This window comes from Narcine bancroftii, chromosome 4, assembly GCF_036971445.1.
Source record: "Narcine bancroftii isolate sNarBan1 chromosome 4, sNarBan1.hap1, whole genome shotgun sequence".
In the NCBI taxonomy this organism is placed as follows: Eukaryota; Metazoa; Chordata; class Chondrichthyes; order Torpediniformes; family Narcinidae; genus Narcine; species Narcine bancroftii.
In genome coordinates, this window is record NC_091472.1 from 176,373,954 (window position 1) to 176,386,444 (window position 12,491).

The 12,491-nt window shown below is 34.3% G+C and overlaps 1 long non-coding RNA gene across 1 annotated transcript in view; it reads left to right on the forward strand.

Moving 5' to 3' along the window:
* Positions 1 to 12,491, forward strand: part of LOC138759987 (uncharacterized) — a 30,332-nt gene that overhangs the window by 13,863 nt on the left and 3,978 nt on the right. Inside the window, exon 2 of the long non-coding RNA XR_011355302.1 lies at positions 11,390 to 11,440. This is a non-coding gene — a long non-coding RNA (uncharacterized lncRNA). The remainder of the gene's footprint in view (positions 1 to 11,389; positions 11,441 to 12,491) is intronic.

Below are 12,491 nucleotides of genomic sequence, written 5' to 3' on the forward strand. Positions count from 1 at the left end.
TTTGGTAAAAATCTGTTAGATATCTTAATTGTGTGGCTCTATAATAATTTTTAAAATTTGGCAGTTGTAAGCCTCCTTGTCTATACCATTCTGTTAATTTATCTAGTGCTATCCTCGGTTTCCCCCCCCTTTCCATAAAAATTTCCTTATTATTTTCTTTAACTCCTTAAAGAATTTTTCTGTCAAGTGTATTGGCAGTGCCTGAAATAGGTATTGTATTCTTGGAAAAATGTTCATTTTAATACAGTTTATCCTTCCTATTAGTGTTAATGGTAAGTCTTTCCAATGCTCTAAATCTTCCTGTATTTTTTTCATTAGTGGATAATAATTAAGTTTATATAGATGGCTGAGGTTTTTATTTATTTGTATACCTAGGTTCGTATTGTTTGCATTTGCCATCTAAACGGTGATTCTTTCTTGAATTTTGAGAAATCCACATTATTCATTGGCATTGCTTCACTTTTATTTGCATTAATCTTGTATCCCGACACTTCTCCATACTCCTTCAATTTCTTATGTAATTCTTTTATTGATGTTTCTGGTTCCGTTAGGTATACTAAAACATCATCTGCAAATAAACTGATTTTGTATTCCTTGCCTTTTATTTTTATCCCTTTTATTTTATTTTCTGTTCTTATCAGTTCTGCAAGTGGTTCTATGGCTAACGCGAACAATAAGGGCGATAGTGGGCATCCCTGTCTTGTTGATCTGCTTAAGTTAAAATGTTTTGATACATATCCATTTACTGTCACTCTTGCCAATGGCCCCTTATATAATGCTTTAATCCAATTAATATATTTCTCTGGTAAACTAAATTTTTGTAGCACCTTGAATAAATAATTCCATTTTACTCTGTCGAAGGCCTTCTCTGCGTCTAAAGCAACCGCTACTGTTGGAGTTTTATTTCCTTCTCCTGCATGAATTAAGTTAATAAACTTACAAATATTATCTGTTGTTCGTCTTTTTTTTAAATTTTGGTCTAGACTTACTATTTTTGGTACATAATCAGCTAATCTGTTTGCTAATAATTTAATCTGTGTTAAGTAGAGATATTGGTCGATATGATGCTGGTGCAAGTGGATCTTTCCCTGCCTTTGGTATTACTGTAATTATTGCTGTTTTGCACGAATCTGGTAAGCTTTGTGTTTTATCAATCTGGTTGATTACTTCCAGGAGGGGAGGAATTAATAAATCTTTAAATGTTTTATAGAATTCTATTGGGAGACCATCCTCTCCTGGTGTTTTATTATTCGGCAGATTTTTATTGTCTCTTGTATTTCTACTATTTCAAATGGTTCTATTAATTTATTTTGTTCCTCTGTTTGTAATTTCGGTAGTTCAATTTTAGTTAAGAATTCATCTATTTTGCCTTCTTTCCCTTCGTTTTCAGTTTGGTATAATTGTTCGTAGAATTCTCTGAAATTTTCATTAATTTCCGTTGGATTATATGTGATCTGTTTGTCTTTTTTCCTTGATGCCAATACCATTCTTTTAGTTTGTTCTGTCTTAAGCTGCCACGCTAGTATTTTGTGCGTTTTTTCTCCTAGTTCGTAATATTTCTGCTTTGTCTTCATTATATTTTTCTCCACCTTATATGTTTGAAATGTTTCATATTTTATTTTTTATCTACCAATTCCCTTCTTTTAGTAGTGTCTTCCTTCCTTGCTAATTCTTTCTCTATATCTGCTATTTCCTTTTCCAACTGTTCTGTTTCCTGATTGTAATCCTTCTTCATCTTAGTTACGTAACTTATTATTTGCCCTCTGATGAACGCTTTCATTGCGTCCCATAATATAAACTTATCCTTCACTGATTCCGTATTTATTTCAAAATACATTTTAATTTGTCTTTCTATGAATTCTCTAAAATCCTGTCTTTTAAGTAGCATGGGGTTTAATCTCCATCTATACATTTTTGGAGGGATATTCTGTAGCTCTATTGTCAATATCAAGGGTGAATGGTCCGATAATATTCTAGCTTTATATTCTGTTTTCCTAACTCTATCTTGTATACAAGCTGATAACAGGAATAAATCTATTCTTGAGTATGTTTTATGTCTATCCGAATAATATGAATATTCCTTTTCCTTTGGGTGTTGTTTCCTCCATATATCCAAAAGTTGCATTTCTTGCATCGATTTAATTATAAATTTGGTTACTTTATTCTTTCTGTTAATTTTTTTCCCGGTTTTATCTATGTTTGAATCCAAATTGAGATTGAAATCCCCTCCTATTAATATATTCCCTTGCGTATCTGCTATCTTCAGAAAAATATCCTGCATAAATTTTTGATCTTCTTCATTAGGCGAATATATTTTAAGTAAATTCCAAAACTCTGAATATATCTGACATTTTATCATTACATATCTTCCTGCTGGATCTATTATTTCCTCTTCTATTTTAATTGGTACATTTTTACTGATTAATATAGCCACTCCTCTAGCTTTTGAGTTATATGACGCTGCCGTTACATGTCCTATCCAATCTCTCTTTAATTTCTTGTGCTCCACTTCAGTTAAGTGTGTTTCTTGCACAAATGCAATATCAACTTTTTCTTTTTTCAGTAAATTTAGCAGTTTCTTCCTTTTGATTTGGTTATGTATTCCATTAATATTTAAAGTCATATAGTTTAATGTAGCCATTTTATACTTTGTTTATCTTTCCCTTCCGTTTCCTCATCATCACCTTTCCTTCTCATCCATTTCTGCTTTCTTTCTTTGAACAGTTTATAAGACAACATTTTTAACACATGAAACATTCCCCTTATTCTCCTACTTAATATTTCTTTAACCCCATTGTCCCCTCCCCTTCCTGAGTTGCCCATTATCCCTTGTCGGGCAACCACATCTCCCCTCTCCATTTGGATTTGCGAATTCACTCGCAAGCGTCAACTGATTTTGCAGTGACCGTAATTTCTCCCTACCCAGCCCCCCCCAGAAAAGATTTCAATTTTTATATACAACAAAGGTCACTCTCTAAATTCCCTCTTTACTCCTCTCTTCCCCTTTTTTTCCCTCATTAATTCTTCTCTATACACTATATGTAATATATGTATTATATATGTATATAGTCCTATACACACGTCTTTTTAGTTCGCAGTCTTTTGTACTCTCGTTACACGTCTTCATCTCTCAGTCTATTTTGTAATTGTTCTGCAAATTTTTGTGCTTCCTCTGGATCCGAGAATAGTCTGTTTTGCTGTCCTGGAATAAATATTTTCAATACCGCTGGATGCTTTAGTATAAATTTATACCCTTTCTTCCATAAAATCGCCTTTGCTGTATTGAACTCCTTTCTCTTCTTCAGGAGTTCAAAACTTATATCTGGATAAATAAAAATTTTTTGCCCTTTGTACTCCAGTGGCTTGTTGTCCTCTCTTACTTTCTCCATTGTTTTCTCCAGTACCTTTTCTCTTGTAGTATATCTTAGGAATTTTACTAAAATGGATCTTGGCTTTTGTTGTGGTTGTGGTTTAAAGGCTAATGCTCTATGTGCCCTTTCTATTTCCATTTCTTGCTGTAGTTCTGGACATCCTAAGATCCTGGGGATCCAATCTTTTATAAACTCTCTCATATTCTTGCCTTCTTCATCTTCCTTAAGGCCCACTATCTTTATATTATTTCTTCTGTTATAATTTTCCATTATATCTATTTTCTGAGCTAACAGCTCTTGTGTTCTTTAACTTTTTTATTAGATTCTTCTAATTTCTTTTTTAAGTCCTCTACCTCCATTTCTACTGCTGCTTCTCGTTCTTCCACCTTGTCCATTCTTTTTCCTATTTCTGATATGGTCATATCTATTTTATTCACTTTCTCTTCTGTACTGTTTATTCTTCTTCTTAAATCACTAAATTCTTGTGCTTGCCATTCTTTAAATGAATCCATGTATTCTTTAATAAGAGAAAATATATCCATTGTCTTGCCTTTCCCTTCTTCTTCCATTTCACTGTACTCTTCCTCTTCTTCTTCCTCTGGGTTGGCCATCTGTTGTTTCTGTTTTCTTTTTCTTCTCTTCTTTCTTGTTTTCGTTGTCTTCTATGTCCTCCTCTTGCTGCTGCTGTTCTGTAGCTGTCATTGCCGGCTGTGGAGATCGACTCCCCAGCTGGTTGCCCCTCCCGTCGGTGTGTTTTTTTGCATGCGCGGTTGCGCACTTTTACTCGGCTCAGCAAGCCATTTTTGTAGTCCACTTTCTACCGACCTGAGGGAGCGGGCTTCTCTCTCCACCGCGGGCCTCTTCGAACAGGTAAGGCCTTCTCCTTCTTCTTCCGTTGTCTTCTCTTCCTCTCTTCTTGTCGTTGGTTTCGACTTTTCTTTTTTCGTCGCCATCTTCTTTCCACCTTTATATTCACTTTACTTTAATTTTTATTTTTGTGCCTTTGTGCTTTCCTTTATTTTTTTCAACTTTTCTGGAGAGGGCTGGAGTTTACCGTCTGGCCACTACTCCATCACGTGACTTCCCCCCAAGAAATGCTTTATCTCATTTTGAATTGTTCTTTATGCAAATATGAACAAGCAGTAATTAGAAAGACCAGAAAATGTTGAAACCAGAATTATTTGAATTATTTATCGCATCCGTAATATTGAAGTTCAGCATGAAAGTTCTGCCAAAATAATTGATGTGATTTTTTTTTTCTTGATGGAGCCAATGAAGAAAAAAACATTATTCAGTAAGGTAAGAAGTAGGGGTTAACATTCGTATAAAAAGCCAAGTGTTGTTACATGTTTATGGGAACCTATTTGAAACAATAGCAGACAATGAAATAAATTCCAGAGATGTATAAAATATTGATTCTACGGTGCACCCTCCAGTTCTCAAGAAACAACATTAAATTATCAGACTTAAATGTCTTATAATTATTAATTATTCTAGATAAAGAATGGCTTATTTAAATGGAAATATTTGTAGTCTTAACATTTGATTGGTTGTTAGATGATGGAAAAATATCTGGAGTTTAAATTTATACCTGGAAAGGGATACAAGATAAAACATATCAAACCAATGTGGAAGGTCATGGTCCACCTACACATTTTGCAAAACTGATTTCCTGATCTTTTAGTGAGTCATCTATTTCTGAAGACAAGCAGACTGACTGAACTGTGAATCACTCATGTTGGTGCAAAATAATTGACTCATGAAATAAAGTACATTTGAGAGTGGGTGTGGAAATAGTTCTCATGGGGCAACTGGTTTTCTCGCAAATATCTAAACACTAATCATAAGGAAGATTAAAATAACATGTTTTATTGCAGACCGACAATCTTACATTTACACAAAAAGTGAGACAATTTCAGATTTAAACTAAATTATCATTTTTAATTGACAGTGAGCATAATCCACTGCAAAATACACATTTAAGATGTAAACATCAGAATGTCACATTTTAAATTCAATTCTTCAGCTTTTCTCCCCTTGCCTTCTACACCCTTGAATGCACTAATTAGTGACAAGTGTATATTTTGATGGTTAGATAACTAAATCCCCAGTTCTATGCATGAATCTTTGAAGTCTATCTAAATGTTTTGTGGAAGGTATCAAATATTGGAGCCAAACACATCCTATTTCTCACTCAATATACATGCTCTTTCAGGGAAGATTGTGGAATGGTAGTCAGGAAGTAAATCCTGGGTAAGTTTCCACACACTCTGTATGCACTATCTGGAAAATATACTACAAAATAGATTATTTCTAGATTTTTTTTCTTTAGTCTAATATACAGGTTTGCATAAACATCACACTTTGTAGATAAAAGTACACTTTTAAAACAATATTCAATCTATAATTTTAACCTGTAAATTTGCTAATAGCTGTAATCATTAGTAAAATCCAAAACTAATACTGAAACATGGTGGAAGTTCAATATTCATGGATGGACTACTTTATAGTTGTATTGGGAAGGATTGTGGCTATCATGTGACGAATTGGAGGGCACACCAGCTGTCAATCAAGGTTTGGTCTCACCCCACCATGGCCAATTTAAATGTCTTTGTACTTTGGCCTTTATAATTGGATTAACCTTTCTGGCACTGGCCCATTGGCCTCTAGCTAATGACCTGGGCTGGACCCTCCAGCACTATAAAGGTTCCATGTGTTCTTTGTTCTACCTTTTTCCCAGCTTGGCACCACCTTGCTTCACTACAGGCCTAAAAGCGTGCAAGGGCACTGGAGAAATTGGTAAGATGTGCACTGTTTAAAAGGGTTAGGAGCTTTTAATTGGTGCCCCTAAGTAGCATAGAGCCGTGCCTGCACTGAGTCAAGGGGTAGTGGGGCATTGTAGTGATTTTTCCTTGATTATGGTATGTACCCAGTTCAGTGTATATGTATGTGTGTTCTTTGTTTCCCATGCAATGTTCCCATGTTTGTTATTAATTATACACGTGTTTCAGTGCCACTTTTTCACCCACGACTGCTATTAAACTGTATGTGCTGTTTATTCCTTACCCAGCTTCTCACAATCGCTATTAAACCGTGTGTGTTGCTTATTGCTCACCCAACTTTTCTTATGGTCACTTAAATTATGTGCATTGTTCCATTGCTGCTACTATTTTCCCATGGCTGCTGTAAAGTGTCTGTGTGTGTTCCCTCTGTTACCATTCTCCCACATTTTGCTTTCTGTAAATAAAATCATTTACTACCAAGACTGTACGTCTTGAGTCCTTGCCTTTGAGACCTAACAAACCTGTTTCCTCACTCAAAATAGTTCTCCATCTTTTGACCAGCAAACATTGCTGGAATACATTTAGACTGCATAGCCTTGTCCAAGTAACTGTTATTTCACACATAATCTTCAGCATTATGCACCTACAGCTGTTTTATTCAAGGGAACATTTATCTTTGCTGCCTTACTAACAGCATGCAAGCTCTGACAGCCGGAGACACATGATAAAGATGAGGAGTGGGAAATCAGACTCATCACCTTATCAACATGATGTGGCTAGTTGCAGAAATGGTTGCAATGTTGCCCTAGTTGCTTGCTAAGACTGCTGAGCTAATGTGGCCTTTGACCTTTTGAAAACAGATTCACAAGCTTGATATATTTTGCAGCAATTAATTGATGAGCTATAAACAACATTTTAGGTTTAATTTGAGATGCATTAATTCATGAAAAGCTGAAAGTAGTATGGAAAAAAGACACTTCTGTATACCTCAATTTACAGCTGGTTTATACCAAGGATAGTGAACAATGTAAAATTTGTTAAGAAGCAGGGTCATGGTGTACTGAGCAGGTAGTGGAATGGCCTACGAGAATAGAGCAGAAAATCTCAGAAAATATTTAAGAAGGAAATCGGGAAGGCAAAAAGGCATGAGGTTGCTTTGGAAGATAAAGTGAAGGTAACCCCTAAGGATTTCTACAAGCATGTTAAGAGTAAAAAGGATAGTAAGGGACAAAATTGGTCCCCTAGAAGATCAGAGTGGTTATCTATGTGTGGAGCCTAATGAGATGGGGGAAATCTAAAAGTTATTTTGGCATTATTTAATCAGGAAGCTGGCATTGTGTACAAGGAAGGAAGGAAAATGAGCAGTAGTGGCATGGAACATATAAGAGATTAAGGAATAAAGTGAATAAAGATAGATAAATCCCGTGGGCTGATGTGATATTCCCTCGGACCTTGAGGGAGATGAGTGTGGAAAATGTAGGGGTCCTGGTAGAAATATTTAAAATGTCCTTAGTTATGAGTGAGGTGCTGGATCTTTGGTTGGTAGCTCGTTGTTCTGTAGTTTAAAAAGGCTCCAGAACTAAACCAGAAAATTACAGGCATGTGAGCCTGACGTCAGTAGAGGGTAATTTATTGGAGAGTATCTGAGAGATCAGGTATACAAGTATTTGGACAGCCAAGGGATTAAAGATAGAAAGCATAGCTTTGTGCGCAGTAAGTTGTGTTTAATGAATCTTATAGAGATTTTTGAGGAGGTTACCAAGAAAGTAGATGAAGGAAAGGCTGTGGCTATTGTCTACGTGGACTTTAGTAAGGCCTTTGACAAGGTCCCACATGGGAGGTTAGTTCAGAAGGTATCCATTGAGATTCAAAATTGGCTGAATGGGAAAAGACAGTGGTAGTGGATGATTGTTTCTCAAACTGGAGACCTGTGATTAGTGGTGTGCCTCAAGGATTGGTGCTGGGACCATTGTTGTTTGTGGTCTAAATTAATGATCTGGATGATAATATGGGAAATTGGATCAGCATGTTTGCAGATGACACAAAGATTGGAGGCATTGTGGGCAGCAAGGAAAGTTTCAAAGCTTGCAGAGAGATCTGGACCAACTGGAAAAATGGGACAGAAAATGGCAGATGGAATTTAATGCAGATGTGTAAGGTGTTGTATTTTGGAAGGACAAACCAAGGTAGGACATACCTAGTCAATGGTAGGGCACTGAGGAGTATGGAGGAACAAATGGATCTGGGAATATAGATACATAGTTTTCTGAAAGTGGCAGCACAGGTTGACAGGGTTGTAAAGAAAGATTTTGGCATCTTGGCCTTCACAAATCAAAGTATTGAGTATAGGAGTTGGGATGTTTGGTGAGGTTGTATAAGATATTGGTGAGGCCAATTTGGAGCATTGTTTGCAGTTCTGATCCCCAAAGTACAGGAAGGATATCAATAAGATTGAAAGAGTGCAGAGAAGATTTATTAGGATGTTGCCAGGTCATCAGGAGTTGAGTTACAGGGAAAAATTAAACAGGTTTGGACTTTATTCCTTGAACCATCGAAGAATGGGGGGAGATTTGATAGAGGTTTACAAAATAATGATGGGTATAGATAGAGTAAATGCAAGCAGGCAGTTTCCACTGAGATTAGGATAGATAAATACAAGTGGTCATGGGTTTAAGTGAAAGGGGAAAGGTTTAGGGGGAACTTCTTCACTCAGGTAGTGGTAGATTGTGGAACGAGTTGCCATCTGACGTAAATGCAGGCTCACTCTTTAAGTTTTAAGAATAAATTAGATAGATACATGCATGGGAGATGTCTGAAGGGTTATGGAATGGGTGCAGGTCAGTGGGACTCGTGGAATGATGTTTTGGCACAGACTAAAATAGCAAAATTGCTGTTTTTCTGTGCTGTAGTGTTCTATGGTTCTAATACATATGGAGCATACTTTGCAAACGACTGCAGTAAAAAGATGAGGAAAATCTTTTTCATTAACATGCAAGATCAATTTGACCTTGTAATTCACTAAATGGAAAAAAAAGTAAAATTGTTAGCAAAGCCAATAAAATACTGTATTTTGTAAACTGAGTCAAAGTACAAGAATTATTTAATGGTGATGAATTTGAAATCTAAGATTTTTACTGAGGCTTGCAGAATCACTTCTTACCCTTAAGGAAGAGTAGCAAGAATTATTGAGTTTAAGTCCTCAAAGAGAGGTGCTGCAGATCCAAATTACACTGAAGGAAGTTGTGCCGAAGCAGATAGCAAGTTGTCAATAGGAGTCTCGGAGCCGGAATCTCAGATGGAAACCTTATTTATTTCTGAATGTGTAATTAATTTATTCTTCCCCTTAAAGGGGGAAGGGGGGTTGGATGTTCTTCCTTGTTTGCCCATACCATTGTGTGCCATATTGTAGCAGATGCCATGACCCGTATGGTGGAGGAAAATAGTGTTATATTTTTATTGAACAATTTTTTTTGGTGGGGGTTATAGTTTTTTAAGTATTAATTGTCTTGCTTGGTTATTCATGGATTTTTCTTTTTTTAAATACTTCTATTTTTTTCAGAGACAGATGCACACAGGAGTTGGTTTGAGTTGATAGAGACCTGGGAGAATGGGATTGGAAGAGATTTGGATTTGGGATAATGGATGATAATAATAAATTAATTTTTTTTTAGTTTTAATGTTAATGGGATAAATAGTAAAATTAAAAGGAAAAGAATATTAAGTTATGTGACAAAGATGAAGGTTGATATTGTATTTTTACAAGAAACTCATTTTACAGAAAAATAACATTCTAAATTAAAAAGGGATTGGGTGGGGGAAGTTATTGCTTCACCTTTTAATTATAAAACAAGAGGAGTATCAGTAAGAATTTCTGATACTATAATAGATCCTGTTTTGATTGTCAGATTTATTCTGAAATGTGGACACTTAAAATATTAATGCACCAAATGTAGACTATAATATTTCAAAAAGAATACTTTCTTACTCTTAGCAGAAGTACAGGAAAAGGTTTTAATAGGAGGATAAATTTATCCATTATTGGATAAATCAACTAAAACAGTAATGAGCTAAAGCGGCAAAGGCAATATTAAGTTTTATGAAGCAATTAAATTGATTTGATATTTGGTGAAAGTTGAATCCTAGAGAAAGAGACTATTTCTTTTTTTATTTACATAGATACGACTCTTATTTAAGAATAGTATTTTTTTTATTATCGGCACAGTTATAAGGAAGGATTACTAAAGTTGAGTATAAAGCAAATCATTCACAACTTTTATTGATAGTTCAACTTTAGAGGAAGAAAATATACCCTATAGATGGAGATTTAATACTGCATTATTAATAAGAGTAGATTTTTGTGATTTTTTTTATTTTTAGAATTTTAATTCAATAGATAATAAATGTACTATTTGGGATGTGTTAAAAGCATATACGAGGTCAAATAATAAGTTGCTTGGCTAAAATTAAAACAGAATATATAATAGAGGCAAATCAATTTGAACAGGACATAGGTAAATTAGAGAAAGATCTACAAAATAATCCTTCCAAAGAAAAGAAAAAAATTAATTAATAAAAAAATTCAATATCACACTATCCAGATATATGGAACATAAAAATTAATTCAAAGAAGAGATATCATGAATTAGGAGAAAGACTTCAAAAGTTTTAGCATAGCAATTGAAAGCTGAACAGACATATAGAGTTATTAATGTAGTTAAAAAATCTTCAGGGACTATTATACACAAACCACAAGAAATGAATTAGGTTTTTAGAGAATTTTATTCTGAATTATATCATTTAGAATCAGTACATGCTGAAATTATCTCAAGTTACTTTACCTAATCTGAATGAAGGAGAACAGAAAGATTTGAATGAGGCAAGGGAAGTTAGCAAGGTAATGAATATAATAAATTGCCAGGAGAAAATGGATTTTATGTAAAATTTTATAAGAAATTTAAATATATTTTAATACCTCCATTTCTGGAGGTGTTAAATTATACTATGAAGGTACATTCTCTGCCAGAATCCCTTTTAATGGCAATTATTACAGTAATTCCAAAAAGATTGAATCTGTTGAAATCGGCATCTTATAGACCAGGAGTTCCAAACCTGGGATACATGTACCCCCAGTGGTACATTTGCACTTTTCAGGAGGTACATTGGGTCTGAGAGAATAACCACTGCTGTACAATACAGTCAGATTGCACAATGTTGTGTTTTATCCTTAATTTTTAGGGGTACACGGGAACCTATAAAAATGTCCAAGGGGTACAGAGGAACAAAAAGGTTGGTAACCCCTGTTATAGACCAATTTCATTCTTAAATGTTGTTTATAAAATATTAGCTTAAACATTAGCAAATAGATTGGAAAAATATTTACTGAAATTAATACATATGGATCAAACTGGATTTGTTAAGGGTCAGAAATCTGCCAATAATGTAGCGAGGTTTCTTAGTTTAATATATTTATATATTTGGTTCAAAATAAAAAGGGAGATATGAATGCTGCAATCTCTTTGGATGCTGAAAAGGCATTTGACAGATTAGAATGCGATTTCCTCTTTAAAATTTTACGAAATGTAAATTGGGTTCAATTTTTATAGGCTGGCTTAGAATGATGTATTGTAAAAGTAGACAAATGGATGGATTTCAACATCTTTTGAATTAACAAGATCAAGTAGACAAGGTTGCCCTTGTCACCAGTTTTATTTGTTTTAGAAAAAAAACTATTGGCTGAATTCATAAGACCAGATTCAAAGATTGTGGGTATTAAAGTGAAACAAGAATATAAAATAAATTTATGTGTAAATGATGTTTTGATTTATTTAACAGATCCTTTCAATTCTTTGCAACAAAAAATTAGAATAAAAGAATATGGAGATCTATCGGAATATAGAATAAATTGGGAGAAGAGCGAGATTATGTCTTTAGTTAATGGAGATTATCAGAAATGTAAGGAAACTATTGAATCTAGATGGCCAGATCTTGGAATAAAATATTTAGGTATTCGCATGCAATCGGATTTGACAAAAATATTTAAATTAAATTATTTATTTTTATTAAAGAAAATTAAAGAAGATTTCAAAAAATGGAATGTTACCTATTACTTTGATGGGTAGAGTAAATTGTATTAAGATGAATGTTTTTCCTCGAATACAATATTTATTCCAATCTATTCCAATTTCAATTCCTCCAAATTTTTAAAGGAATTAAATGTTTGTGTTAGAAAATTTTTATGGAAAGGAAAAATGGCTAGGGTTTCTTTGGAGAAATTGACTTGGTAATACAATTTAGTTTTACAACTCCCCAATTTCATGAATTATTTTAAAGCTGCACA